This window comes from Macaca thibetana, chromosome 9 (assembly GCF_024542745.1).
Source record: "Macaca thibetana thibetana isolate TM-01 chromosome 9, ASM2454274v1, whole genome shotgun sequence".
Classification (NCBI taxonomy): Eukaryota; Metazoa; Chordata; class Mammalia; order Primates; family Cercopithecidae; genus Macaca; species Macaca thibetana.
In genome coordinates, this window is record NC_065586.1 from 100,815,723 (window position 1) to 100,830,955 (window position 15,233).

General features: G+C 40.5%; 1 protein-coding gene and 2 long non-coding RNA genes across 3 annotated transcripts in view; 1 reads left to right on the forward strand and 2 right to left on the reverse strand.

Annotated features, from left to right (window-relative positions):
* Window positions 1-15,233, forward strand: part of SORCS3 (sortilin related VPS10 domain containing receptor 3) — a 612,976-nt gene that overhangs the window by 18,410 nt on the left and 579,333 nt on the right. The gene's annotated exons all lie outside the window — the stretch shown is intronic.
* On the reverse strand, window positions 171-3,898 carry LOC126963057 (uncharacterized). Its single transcript, XR_007728908.1, has 3 exons — window positions 3,365-3,898; window positions 2,566-2,696; window positions 171-232 (listed from the first exon to the last, which is right to left on the reverse strand). It is a non-coding gene; the product is annotated as an uncharacterized LOC126963057 (long non-coding RNA).
* LOC126963056 (uncharacterized) lies at window positions 5,625-8,257 on the reverse strand. Its single transcript, XR_007728907.1, has 2 exons — window positions 6,466-8,257; window positions 5,625-6,150 (listed from the first exon to the last, which is right to left on the reverse strand). It is a non-coding gene; the product is annotated as an uncharacterized LOC126963056 (long non-coding RNA).

Sequence of the window (15,233 nt, forward strand, 5' to 3'; positions counted from 1 at the left end):
CAAGGATCAAAATGAAATAATGTATTTGAAAGGGCATTATAAACTATAAATGTACAGATATTTTAAAGGGAATATCATTGTAATTAAACTGTAGAAGAAGTTGCTTATACACATGTTGTGATTTTGAGGGGGAGCAAGGAGGACTTTTTGCTTGATTTTATTTTTTCCTTTCCAGAATCTTCACAATTAGAGGACCATTCTTCATGTTGAACATTGTTCCCTCTAAGGTCCCCTTAAAATATAAATAATTCAGAGACAATATTTAGAGCTGGAAAGAACACATAATGACTTAACTACATCTTTTTTCTGACATAGAAAATGTGGGCAAGAGAGATTGTACAGTGCCCGAATTCACCCAGATAGTAGAAACGCCCGCGCCAATGTCCAGTTCTCTGACTTTTAGTCCAGTGCTCTTTCTGTGACACTCGGATGCCCATTAGTATTCCATTAAGTTTTCAGTCCAGAGAATTTCCTCCCAGAATGTAGCCTTGGGAAGAATAAATTAGATGACTAGTGGGGAGACATCAGGTTTGGGATCCCTTTAGGTAGAAGAGTAATGCTTGAGTTGCAAGGACTTGACCTTGAATCTTAGCTCCACCCTTGACTAGGTAGCTGTGACTTGGGCAAGTTACTTTTCTGAGACCTGTTTCTCTCCTTTATAAAATCAGGATATAATCCCATTTTGCCTGGTCTTTGTGAGGGTTTAGTGAGTTTAAAGTGCTTGCCAAGGTGCCTGCCCTGTGGTAGAAGATACTCTAAAATGAGTAGGAAATGATTATTGTTAGGTAAGACGTCCTGGAGATTAGCTTGATCTCCCTCACAGTTGGTCTGCCTTCTGCCAGCCATTCTTTCACCCGCCTGTGAGGGTGTGTGTTTTTTAAGAGGAGAGGAAGCTGCACCCTCCAACATTGCTGGTTCCCTTCCCCAGGATGGAGGAGGGAGGACTCTCCGAAAGGCCCCTGCAAAGATGCCTGCACAGTGGGGGATGCTCCTGCACTGGCCCGAGGATGAGCTGGGATTTAGCAATAGCCCTTCGTTTCTCTTTTTTCTCAGAACGAAGCAGTTCCTGCCTGATTTAAATTTCCTTTAAAGGAGCTGAGGATGATAGGAGGGTGGAGATGTGCATCTTCAAAGAATGGCAGGTGACTCCAAAAATGAGACAAATCAAAGCACCTGCATCTATAGCTGCACGTTGCTGTGTCTTAGGTGGCTCTGCTTCTTATTTTAAGTTACTAAGGTGGCTTCCTGAAAAGTGGGCTTTAGTTTTTTACCTGAGAGTTTATTATCCTGCTCCTAACTGTCCATCCTGCCTATCTGTGAGCTGGGTAGGACCTACTGCTTCTAGTGAACTTATAGCAAATAAAGCAAGACCACCTATAGGTTAACATTTAGGTAGAGGAGGAACTTCCAGGCACAGAAGAAAATAGAAAACACCCCAGAGTCTGAGTCCCTTCTCAGGTATGGCGGCTGGGTCAGCCTTTACCTGAAATAAAATAAGAGCAAGGGATGGGGGGAAGTGAGCTCCTGTGGCCCTCCCCTCCCCCTCCCCTCTACCCAGCACCCTCCACTTTCCTAGGTCTTTCTGATCTAGGGGAAATGGTGTAATACTGGTCCTTTACATCTTCACTTTTTTTTTTTTCTGAGCCTTTCACATTTTAAATTTGATATCCTAATGGTGAATGAGTTGGGGATGGTTTGGAAAGGCGTTTTAGGGATGGTGACTCTTGAAATCAGAGCCTGCACTATTTGCCTAATTTTTCCAATTCTTAGGGCTGGCATCAGGGAGAGATAGGCCAGTCCAGACATCTTTCTGGTCCAGAGACGCCTATTTCCTGTCTGACGCATGGCTGAGCCTCAAAAGACTCCCATGAGAGGAGAGCCATGGGCTCTGGCCAAAGACTGGCTCTTCTCTCTGTGTTGGTCAAGTACTTACAATGATGAATTTTTCTTGATTTAAGCGGAGGGGCAATTGGGGAGAGCTTTGCTCTGTACCTTTTCTTCCTCTTCAATTTTTAAAATTTATTTAAAATACATATGACATAAAATTTGCCATTTGAATCATTTTTACTGCTACAACTCAGTGCATTAATTACATTCACATTGTTATGCAACTATTACCACTATGTTTCTAAAACCTTTTCGTTGTCCAAAGAGAAACTCTAGAACCACTTAAACAACAACTTCCTCTTGCTCTCTTCTTCACACAGTTAAATTCTATTCTTCAGCATCTGAGCAAATACGGGGTTTCCAGTTTATTCCCCTCTTCTGCCTTCTCCTGTCCCATCTCTTACCATTTTCTCTTCTTTCTTCCCAGAACAGGGGCCCATGGAGTTGAGAATGAGGACGAGTCTTGTAATATTCAGGGATAAGAAATAGGGGAGTACTTTTCATCTCCCCCTTGACAGCTATGTTATTTATTTATAAAGATAATCATACCTGCTGTCACCCAGAGAAAGATACGTGTCTTGCTCCACCACCCTAACTTGCTCTCTTGAAGCAGGGATGGGTAATGCCAAATTACCTGCTCCTTGACTATCATGGGCATCCTAGCCATCAGTGACATACCTCAACAGGCGAGCTGTCCTTGTTCAGTGCAGTCTTGACATTGTGACTTAGTCTTGGCTAAGCCTTTTTAAGAGGAGACTTGCTTGTACATAGCTGAGATCAAACACACTTCATAGTTGAGTTGTTATTGCCTATATATTTATTAATATCATTGTTATTTAAGGTAGTATGATTTGGGAATAGATAGATAGATAGATAGATAGATAGATATCATCCTGCAATAAATAGTTTTTTAAATATCTTGAACAGATTCCTAATTGCACTTCAGTACTGTGATTGATGATACACAAGAAACAGTTCAGACTTGATCTTGGTCTTCTGGGAACTTGAAATCTAAGAGAAGTATGTGTAGGTGGAAGGATGGAAATCCAAATCAATATTGGAATCAAAAGTGAAGCCTCTGGGGATGGGATCTAGCATTTACTGAAGGTCTGCTATGTGCCGGGTGCCAGTCTTGGGTGCTTTGTGTCATCTCATTTTCCCACCATAACTTTGTGAGTTGGAGGTTATTATTATCTCTCTTTAATAGATGAGAAAACTGATGAAGAGAAGTTAGATTACCAAGCTCACACTGCTAATAAGCTTCAGAGTGGGTAATGAAGTAGAGGAAAATACAAATGTAGGGTAGTTGAGTCTGCTGTATTATTGATGTCAAAATCAGGATATTACAGAGTTTGTGAGTGCAGATAGGCTGCGAGAATCAGAGCAAATGGGTGGGAGAAGGTGAAGATATCAGCTTTTATTTCATTTTAAAATCATATAATTTTACAAAAATAATAGACAATTAGGGTACACTTACCGTGTGCCAAACACTGAGCTGTAACCTTTGCATTCAGCATCTTGTTTAATCTTCATGGTGACTCGATGAAGTTTCTACTATTATGAGCCACATTGTAAAGATGAGTAAATAAAAGCATGGTGGAGCTCAATACCTGGCCCAGGTCACAAAGCTGGTGAGTGACAGAACTGCAAGCCCCACATGGACCATCTGACTTGAGAGCTCCTCCCTTGATGAATTATAGAGCCCACTTCTCCAATTCATACCAGCAAGGGAAGCAAGGCCTCAGCAATACAAGGTTGAACTGCTGACCTCATGAGGGCTAAGATGGGTTTTCAACTCCTGGGCCTTTTTTCAGTTAAACTGGCACGTTCTTTTCTAGAAGCCTCATTGAATATTTGTTCTTAAGTGCTGGTGTTTGCAGGCAAAGAGCAAGATGAGTAAAGCCTTGGAGGTGAGAAGTAATAGGGTGTTTTGGGGAACCAGGAGAGGCAAGAAGTGATAGGACCAGATCACGGAGGCAAACTTGCACGTTATTTTTGTAGGCACTGGGAACGCTTAGTAATTTTGAGCAAGGGAAACATGTAATTAGCAATGGCGTCAATTGTCCTCAAAACACCACAAAATCCATTCTCCCTACTTCATGGGAGGAAAAAGAAAGGCTCAGAGAGGCTGAGTTTTTGCCTGGAGTCACTCAGCAACTTGTTAGTGGAAGGAGCAGCAGAAGCCCACACTGCTGTCTCTCGTTCCAGCTTTGGGAGCTGCCAGCTGCCTTCCTTTCACTCTGCCTGTTCCCTTCCCACCTCTTGCCCGCTCCCTCCTGGCACAGTGGAGTCCTCTCCATCATTAGAGCAGCCAGTGGGGTTCTGTTGTAATTAAAGGAAGCCAACAGGGAGAAGCAAAGCAGAGCAAGGGAAAAAAGCAACCACCAACACCACACAAACTCCCTAACAACTGCTGTCTATCGCCTTTCATGGGCACTTGCTTGCTTTAAATACAGCAGAGGGAAACCCCATAGGATGGTGTGGGAAAGCAGGTTATTAAGTTGCCTTCAGGCTGGCAGAGTGGGGATTTACTCCTTTTCTTGTCCTCCCTACCCTGCAGTGCAAAACTGATCAAATATTAAAAGTTGAAAGAGACTTCGAAGGCCATTTAGTTCAACTTCTCCTCCTAGGCAGGGCTTCCTCCACTGCTTTCCTCTCTCTGCATAGCATCTCTGATATGTTGTTATGTGGCTCCCTTGCTCCCCAGCTCCCCACATTTTCTGGATCAAAGCTCAGGTAGGGATAGGAAGACATTTTCACTAGCAAAATACTGACCACACAAGCCTGTTGTCATTTACGGCAATGACTTCAGAAATGTCTAATTAATTCATTTATCCAATTAGCCTCTTGCTCTCTAAAGTGCTTTTTCTTGGTTGCTGAGCAACTAGGACACACTTTGAACACATCCATGCTGCTGCTGAATGAACCAGGAGCTTTTTCCTTCACCCTGGCAGCCCCCACTCCTCTTTCTTCTTTTATTTTTCTGATGCACAGTAAAGAAGAACATCTCCATCATCCCCCAGCCTTCTCGCCTTCCCCTGGCCTCTCTGAATGTGCATGCTGCCTGCTTTAACACATTTCCAAAGGTAACTTTTATGCCAAGCATTTGTCATGGACAAGGAGAATAACAGGATATACGGGCACACAGAGATGCCTTTGTAAAATAATGAAGTTATCTGGGCTCAGGCATGACTTGGGAAGAGCTCTGCTGGCTGTTGGGGGAGGTGGGATGAGGGCTGGCTAAGGGTAGGCTCAGACGCCTTGGGGAAGAGGATGCAGTCTGTCTTGGGGTGACGTTGCATTAAGTGTAGCTTGACTAGGCAGCAGTTCCATCTGTCTTTACAGTGTCCTTCATGGGGGAATTGTCAGCCATCCCCAACCTGGAGTGCATTGTGAGCAATAAACAGGAGTGGGGCTTAAGGTGAAAATGAAAGGAAATATCAATCCAGGAGGGCAGCAAAATGCCTTCAGGAATCATCCTTGAAGTGTAACACGTTTCTGTTTAAGGATGTGAAAATGCCACAGGCTGCTCCACTGAGTTAGAATGTTAGAGATGGACTTTGAGCTCAAACTTCCACCATTCTTCATTTTTGCAGATGAGAAAATCGAAGCTTAGGGAGGATAAACAGTTTGCTCAGTGTCTCATAGCCCCGTCCTGCTCATGTCACCATATTCCTCCTCTTAGATTTCATTAAGGGGTCCTTGTCCATAAAATTAGTCACTTGAGTCACCAAAACTTACTTTTAAAAATTTGACTTTATTTTGGAGTAGTTGAAGTTGACAGTGAAGATTTGCAGCACTCAAGGATCTTGGCATCTATCTCCTCATTCACCTTGGCATGTGTGTGTTGCAGATGCTAGGGGCATGTACTTGGGCCCAGTATTCAAATATGAATGAGGAAGGGTCCCGTGTCTTCAAAGAGCTTCCCCCAACGCCTCATGTGGTGGAAGAGATGGACAGTAAAGGAGGAAGGAACTCCTTCTCAGAGACATTAAAGAAACATTCAGAGAAGAGGAGCTGGGCCATTTGCTGGGCCCAGATCTTACAGTGAAGGGGCTATGGGGATGGGATGGGGGTGGGTGAACATTCCTGGTCAAGGGGACAGCTTGGGCCCAGTAAGGAGGCATGAGAGATGGTGGCATGTTTGGGGACTGGAGCATGGCCTGGGAATAGAGCCTTCCAGCCGTCTGGCTTTTCTCTGATACGTGGTGGATGGTTTGGTGCTGCCCACACCGACTTCTGGAAGACACTGCCTCTTGCTCTCTGGAATAATAAGAAAGCACAGTTATCTCTATGCATGTGTTGATGTGAAAAAGCATATGTCAGGTTTCCTGGATGGAAATGACTTCCCTTTGAAGTTAGTTCATAAATAATGATGAAGGCCATAAAAGTACACACGTACTGCACACATTTAGCTACTCCTGTGGACTGTGCTCACTGGGAGCAGAGCCTTCAGGAAAACCAGCTGCCCAGAGAAAGAATAAGGGACTATGCATTCTCTAAAGCACTGGCTCCCAGAGCCTCCTGTAGGACCAGGGGAGATCTTCTATGGAACAGGATCTATTCCGTGGCACTCACAATTGTAGCAATCATTAAGTCACTCTGAAATTCCAAGAGATAGAGAAAAAAAGTGGCCTGTGACAATGATTGCCCTGACCAAGCCTTTCCAAGGCAGCAGATGCTTCCTTACTTCCAAACATTGCCCATCATGATCAAGTTCTTCCTCCAGCAGTGCAGCCACGTTTCCCTGGTGGCAGGCATTCCTTTTCCGAGGCTGGACTTGCTTTAAGAGGGCCCAGAGATGGCAAACAGCATTGTGCGGTGCTCCTTAGTATAAAATCTCCTCTGGCAATGTTCTTAACAAGGTGGTTTGAGTTTCTCTAGGAATTAAGCTGGGGCTGGCTGTTATTTTTCTAGTAAGACTTGTTACTCTAAAATGCATATGGGGCCAAAATCACAATAGTCTGTCTTTGGAGCAATCACACAGACACACATGGCAATCTAAGGCTCTGGTAAGAAAGAGTCTGTGGGTTCTTATTCAATAAATATTTGATACATTGGGCTTTGATGGATGTAGACACTGTCTCCTTGGGTTTTCCTAGACCAAAAGGTGAAGTCTCCAGTGGTCACTGCCTCTTGTTTGTTCCTTTGATTTCCTTTGACGAAAAACAATTCTCATCTTGGTGAGGTCTATTAAATCTGTTCTTTTCCAGAATGGGGCTCGTAGTGCATGGTGGACAGAACTGGAACTTTCTCTCCTGTCGTTCCTTGCCATCCCCTGGGTGATTCGGTTTCCCATTTTCTGGGATGTGCTGATAGGGCTTGTCTCCCGCCCCCTCTTATATAAGGAGGCAGGGTGCATCTAGTGCCAGATTTTATTCAACCCTGTAACAATCCCCCCTTTATGACATCACTGCTCATCACCATGGAAACATTTCCTCCAAGTCACAGAGACTGGATTGTGGCATCATAGCATCAGGCAGGAGGAGGAGAAGAGGATAGGGGAGAGGATTGAAACTGCCTGGAGGGATGAAATGCCAATAAAATAGGATGCAGTCACAGAAATAGGATTTTTCTGTCCAGATCCTTGAATGGAGAATCTAACCATGGGCCACAGGAATAAACCTCATCTAGCATAAGGAGGAAGAGCTCTTGTGGAATGTAGACGTGGGACCTTTTGTTCCTGTGCAGTATTTCTTCAGGGAAATGGAATAATGTTAATGAGAGCTATCCTGTATTTTGTTTAATTTTAGAGACAGGGCCTTGCTCTGTTGCCCAGACTGGAGTGCAGTGATGTGATCATAGCTCACTGTAACCTCAAACTCCTGGGCTCAAGTGATCCTCCTGCCTCAGTTTTCCAAGTAGCTGGGACTGTAGGTGCATGCCTCCATACCCAACCAATTTTTTTAATTTTTTATAGAGATGGGGTCTCACTGTGTTTCTCAGGCTGGTCTATCCTGTATTTTATATGTATTTCTTATTTGATCCTCACAAAGTCTCTTTGGACTATTGGATCAGAGAGGTTAAATAACCTTCCTAAGGTAACACAGCTAGAAAATGGCAGAGCTGAAAATTATTAGGGGCATAAGATGTAAACTGTGTTCTCATGCAGCTTAGAGTTGAGAGAGAGAGAGAGAGAGAGAGAGAGAGAGAGAGAGAGAAAGTGTTGGAGGCAATTATCAAGTTAATAACATATACATAGTTAAAATTGTGGTAGGTATCGTGAAGAGAACAGACATGATGCTTTCAGTGAGGAGCTACTGGAGTGTGCATGGGAACTACTTATGTTTGTGTGTTAGTAAATTTGGGACAAGACTCTGAACCTAGTCAGTGTGGGCTTAGACATGCGAGGCACTGTGCTCACATATGTACTGACTTTCCCGAGCTCACCTGCTGAGCCCCACAGCCAAGACCCTTCTCCTCAGCTGTTTTTCTCTGCCTGTGCCTCATCTCCCTGCTTCTCCATTTGTCTTCTCCCTTCTCCTGAGATCTTCCTGCCTGCCCTCCTCCCTTGATCCTGTTTCTTCCTACTGATCTCTAATCTTCTCTTTCTCTAGACTATAAGCTCCTCAAGAGAGAGAAAACCATTCCCCTGTTTTGTATCTTGGTTTACCCAAGGATCAGGCTCTAGCCTGATCTAGGTCTGCTTCTATGGTCTGCTACAGAAATAAATGAGCAATGTCCCTTTTTAAAGAAAAAAAATAATGACTACATTTTTCACAGTTAAAAAATATTGTCTGGTAGATTTTTCTTGTCAAACGCTGGCTGATAAGTGAATAAACAAGTAACAAGTGAGCATTAAAAGGAAACAAAACCCCAGAGTAAGTGGCCACTCCTGTGTAGTTCTTCAGCTTGTTTGCCATTGTTGTTTGCATGGGTTCATTCTGATTGTGATTTCAGGTTGTATTCATGTGATCTAGCCACCTTTTCTCTTAATACAACTGGTCCTAGTCTGTAGGATGGTGTCAGTTAGCTTAGTGCTTCACAGGGTTCTAAGAGCTGGGGGTGCTTTGCCATGGACCTCCTCTGGGAGCTGCTGTCCTGGTGCCCCATCTGGCAATAGATGGACGTAAGGAAGCCTCATACTTTCCATTTGTGTCACCTTGCTGAGCTTTCCTTGATTCATCTGAGTTTCAGGAGTGTTTGCCACTTGAGTTCAAGGCCCCTTCATTGCACTCCTAGGATTTAAATTGGGCAAGTTGGTCTCAATTTGGTCTCCAGTGTCTGGGCTGCCTGACTCAGCTGAGTACCTTACTGGTTGGAGGTCTGTAATTAGACTTTATTGCAACAGCTGTGTGTGTGTGTGTGTGTGCGCGCGCGCGCACGCGCGCACGCATGCATGCACACATACAGATCTTCATTAGTAAACTGTATTAAGTGCCTTTACTATCCAACCTTGTCCTTTCCAGGACCTACAGTAACTTGATCTGACTTCTAAGGAGGCCCTTCTGGACCTGCTTTATTGATTCTATCAGAACCATTTATGACAGGCACATCTAGAACTACTAAGTGCCTTTTTTCCCTCTTTTTCTTTTTTATGTGTTACATGGGGAGTGAATAGTGAATTAATTAAGATCATAGGCTTTGGAGTGAGAGAGACAAGAGTTTGATCCTGGTTTAGCCTCTTACTAGCTGTATGATCTTGGGCAAGTTACTTGTATTCACTACATTTAAATGTCTTTATTTACAAAACAGGCATGAGTATATATTAGTACCTACTTCATAATGTTGATGTTCAGATTCAGTGAGATATGCTTGTAATGTCTTACCATGAAGTCTGTCTCATCAAAGTTAACTATGATTAAGTGGGCCAAATGTACCACTTGCATATTTTTCCCCCCAAATTATGCAAACACTTTTTGAACTCAACATAAAGCTTGGACTATAGCCCAGATCATATCTAGACTTTCTCAAGTTTGAATTAGAGGGGTCAGAATAATTGGCATTTTAATTGTTCACCATTTACAGGCACCATAGGTGAAGGGAGTCTAGGAAGAATAACTCCTAGTTGGAACTCATTCCCGAGACCTTTGTCAGATATTAGAGATATTTTCCCAAGTATGATTCTGACACTAGGACTGTTAAAGCAAATTAAACAGGTGCAGTCCCCTTCCTCTGAGAGCAAAGAGTTATCTTCCAGAGGGGAAGTTCAGCTGGACGTGTGTCTGTATTGATATGCATATACACTTCAGCAGAGAGAAGTGTTAAGAACAAGCACTGCCACTAAAAAGTGGCTCTATGACTTTAGGAAGTCAATTCATCTTTCTGGGCCCCCAAATCTTAAGTATAGAAGGGGAAAGGGTAGTAGCCACTATATGCTTTTTCCCTCCAGCATGTTTATTGATGTATAATATACATGTACTAGAGTGCACAGGTTTAAAACATTTATTATTTTTTATTTTGTCAAAATACACATAATGTAAAAGTTTACCATCTTAACCATTTTAAAGTGTATAGTTCAGTAGCATTAAGTACATTAATAATGTTGTATGAGCGTCACTGCCATTCATCCCCAGAACACTTTTCATCTTGCAAAACAAATTCTGTACCCCTTAAATATGCTACTTCCAGCCCTGACCACCACCATTCTACTTTGTGTCTCTATGATGTTGACTACTCTAGCTACCTTAATAAGTGGAATCATACAGCATTTGCCGTTGGAATATTTCACTTAGCATGATGTCCTCAAGGTTCATCCATGTTGTAATATGTGTCAGAATGTCTTCCCTTTTTAAAGCTGAATAATGTTCCATTGTATGTATTTACAGTGTTTTATTTATCCATTCATCTGTTGATGAACGCTTGGGTTGCTTTCATATTTCAGCTATTGGGAATAATGTTGCTATGAACATGGGTATACGGTATACCATTATCTCTTTGAGACCGTGCTTACACTTCTTTTGGGGAAATGCCTATAAGTGGAATTGCTATATTATATTGTAATTCTATGTTTAGTTTTTTGAGGAACCACTGCACTGTTTTCAATAGTAGCTATACCAATAGAACACAAGTCTTCCAATTTCTCCACATCACCAACACTTTCTGTTTTTTTTTTTATAGTAGTCATCTGAATGGAAGTGAAGTAGTAGCTCATTGTAGTTTTTATTTTTATTTCTCTAATGATTAGTGATATTGAACATCTTTTCATGTGCTTATTGGTCATTTGTATATCTCCTTTGGAGAAATGTCTGTTCAAGTCCTTTGCCCATTTTTGAAATTGGGTTGCTTGTTTTGTTGTCGAGTTTTGGGAGTTCTCTATATATTCTGCATGCCAACCCTTTATCAGATGTATGATTTGCAAATATTTTCTTCCATTCTGCAGGTTGCCTTTTTACTCTGCTGATGGCATCTTCTGATATATAAAATTTTTTAGTTTTCATGAACTCCAATTTTTCTCTTTTCTTTTGTTGGCTATGCCTTTGGTATTGTATCTAAGAAATCCAATGTAGTGAAACTTTTCCCATAAATTTTCTTCTAACAGCTTTATAGTTTTAGGTCTTACATTTAGGTCTCTTATTCACTTTGAGTTAATTTTTATATATGGTGTTAGGTATTTAATTGTTTTCTATCAAGTTTTCTCAGCACCATTTATTGAAAAGACTGTCCTTTCCCCATTGAATGGTCTTGGCACCTTTGTCAAAAATCATTTGACCATTTATATGAAGGTTTATTTCTGGGCTCTATTCTATTCTATTGATTTATGTATCTGTCTTTATGCTAGTGCCATACTGTTTTGATTACTGTAGCTTTGTAGTAAGATTTTATTCAGGAAGTATAAGTCTTCTAGATTTGCTTTGCTTTTTCAGGACCGTTTTTAGCTATTCAGGCTCCCTTGAGATTCCATATGAATTTTAGGATGGGCCTTTCTATTTCTGTAAAAAATGTCTTTGGGATTTTGATAGAGATCACATTGAATCTGTAGATTGCTTTGGATAGTTGACATTTTGATAATATTAAGTCTCTCATTCATGAACATGGGGTGTTTCCATTTATTTATGTCTTTAATTTCTTTCAGCAGTATTTTATAATTTTCATTGACAACTTTTTTCTGTCCTTTGATAATCCTATTATTTTTACTGCTATTATAAATGAAATTGTTTTCATAATTTTCTTTTCTGATTGTTCCTTGTTAATGTAAAGATATGCAACTGATTTTTGTCTGTATCCTGCTACTTTGCTGAATTTATTAGTTCCAATCGTTTTTTAAACTTCAGAGTGTTCTACACGCTAGATCATATCATCTGTAAACAGAGATAATTTTACTTCTTTCTTTCCAATTTGGATGCCTTTTTTTTTTCTTGCCTAATTACTCTGGCTAGAACTTTCAGTACTGTGTTGAACAGTATTGGTAAAAGCCAGCTTCCTTGACTTGTTCCTGATCCTAGAGGAAAAGTTTTCAGTCTTTTATGATTGAGTATGATGTTAACTGTGTTTTTTTTGTTTTTTTGTTTTTTTTAATATGGCTACCATTATGTTAAGGTAGTTTCATTCTTTTACTTCTTTCTTTCTTTCTTTCTTTCTTTCTTTCTTTCTTTCTTTCTTTCTTTCTTTCTTTCTTTCTTTCTCTCTCTCTCTCTTTCTTTCTTTCTTTCCTTCTTTCTTTCCTTCTTTCCTTCCTTTCTTCCTTCCTTCCTCCCTCCCTCCCTCCCTCCCTCCCCCCCCTCCCTCCCTCCCTCCCTCCCTTCCTTCCTTCCTTCCTTCCTTCCTTCCTTCCTTCCTTCCTTCCTTCCTTCCTTCCTTCTTTTTTTGCCACAGAATCTTGTTCTGTTGCCCAGGCTGGAGTACAGTGGCACAATCTCAGCTCACTGCAACCTTGGCCTTCCAGGTTCATGCAGTCCTCCTACCTCAGCCTCCCAAGTATCTGGGACTACTGGTGTTTGCCACCATGCTTGGCTAACTTAAATTTTTTTTTTTTGGGTAGAGATGAAGTCTTACTATATTGCCCAGGATCTTGAACTCCTGAGCTCAATTTTTCTGCCTCAGGCTGCCAAAGTGCTGGGATCACAGGTGTGAGCCACCATGCCTGGCTAAGGTAGTTTCCTTCTATTACTAGTTTGTTGAGTGTTTTTATCATGAAAGGGGTGGTGGATTTTGTCAAATGCTTTTTCTGCATCAACTAAGATGATCATGTGTTTTTTTCTGTTTCATTCTGTTAATGTGGTATACTGGTCAATTTTCATATGTTGAACCATCCTTGTATTCCAGGAATAATCCTGGAATACACTTGTCATGGTGTATAATCCTGCTAACATGCTGCCAAATTTGGTTTACTAGTATTTTGTTGAGGATTTTTCCAGCTGTGTCAATAAGGGATAGTGGTCTATAGTTTTCTTTCTTATAGTGTCTTTGACTGGCTTTGGTATCAGGGTAATTAATGCTGGCTTCATAAAATGAGTTAAAAAGCTTCCCCTCCTCTTCAGTTTTTTGGAAAAGTTTAAGAAGGATTAGTGATAATTCTTTAAATATTTGGTAGAATTCACTGGTGAAAACATCAGGTCCAAGGTTTTTATTTGTTGGAAGATTTTTGGCTACTTAATTTCCTTACTGTTATAGGTCTATTCTGATTATGTACTTCTTCATCATTTAATGTTGGTAGGTTTTGTGTTTCTAGGAATTTGTCCATTTTTTCTAAGTTTTCCAATTTGTTGGCATACAGTTGTTCATAGTACTCATTTATAGTCCTTTTTATTTCTGTAGAATCAATAGTAATGTTTCTAGTTTCATTTTTTGTTTTAGTGATTTGAGTTTCTTTTTTTCTTAGTCTAGCGAGGTAAAGGCTTGTCAATCTCATTGATCTTTTCAAATAACCAACTTTTGGTTTCATTGATTTTCTCTAGTGTTTTTCTATTCTCTGATCTCTGCTCTGACCTTTTTTTTTTTCCTGTCTGCTAGCTTTGGGTTTAGTTTTCTTCTTTTTCTAGATTCTTAAGTTAGGTATTGATATGAGATCTTTCTTGTTTTTTAATTGTAAGTGTTTAAAGCTATAAATTTCCCCCTTAGGACTGCTTTTGCTGCATCCCATAAGATTTGGTATTTTGTGTTTTTGTTTTCATTCATCTCTAAGTATTTTCTAATTTCTGTCTTGATTTTTTCTTTGCTGCATTGGTGGTTTAAGAGTGTGTTGTTTCATTTTCATTGTTGCTGAATAGAATGGTCTGTATATGTTTATATCCAAGTGGTTTATTGTATTAATTCTTTCATTTCCTTATATTTGGTCTAGTTGTTTTATCCATTTTTTGAGAGTAAAGTATTAAAATCTTCAACTGTTATTATGAAGCTGTTTCTCCCTTCAATTTTGTAATGTTTTTACTTGATATATTTTCATGGTCTGTCATTAAGTATTCATAATTATTATGTTTTCCTGCTGTTTTGAACCTTTTATTAATGTATATTGTCCTTCTTTGTCTCTTGTTTGCAACATTTTTTAGATTTAAAGTCTGTTTTGTTAGATATTAGTACAGTCACCTTTGTTCTCTTTTGGTTAATGTTTGCATGGAATTTTTTCTCATCTTTTCACTTTCAATGTGTTTGCATGGTTGGATGTAAACTGAGTCTCTTATAGACAGCATATAATTGGACCATGTTTTTTAACAATCCATTCTTCTAATCTCTGTCTTTTGATTGGAGAATTTAGTCCATTTACATTTGTAGTTAATTACTGATAAGGAAGTACTTACTTCTGACATGTTGATATTTGTTTTCTATATGTGCCTTATAGCTTTTTTGCCCCCCATTTCCTGCATTACTATCTTCTTTTGCGTGTGTTTAGTTGATATTTTTTGTAGCAAAAACTGTAAATTTCTTTCTTATTTCCTCTCTCTCTCTCTCTCTCTCTGTCTCTGTGTGTGTGTGTGTATTTTTTGCTGTTGTTGTTTGTTCATTTGTTTTTGAGGCAGAGTCTCACTCTGTTGCCCAAGCTGGAGTGCAGTGGTGTGACCATAGCTCACTGCAGCCTTGAATTCCTGGGGACAAGTGATCTTCCTGCCTCAACCTCCCAGGTGCATGCCACCATGCCCAGCTAATCTGTAAAAATTTTTTTTGGTAGAGACAGGGTCTTGCTATGTTGCCCAGGCTGATCTCAAATTCCTGGGCTCAAGCAGTCCTCCTGCCTTGGCCTCCTATAGTGTTGAGACTACAGGCATGAGCCACTTGCACCCAGTCTCCTTTTGTATATATTCTATAGCTAGTTTCTTTGTGGTTACCATAGGGATTATATTGAACATCTTAAAGTTATAGCAGCTCACTTAAATTTGTACCAGCCTAACTTCAATAACATAAAAAACTCTGCTCCTTTAACAGCTCTATCTTCACCCCTTTTGGTTGGTGATGCCATAATTACATCTTTA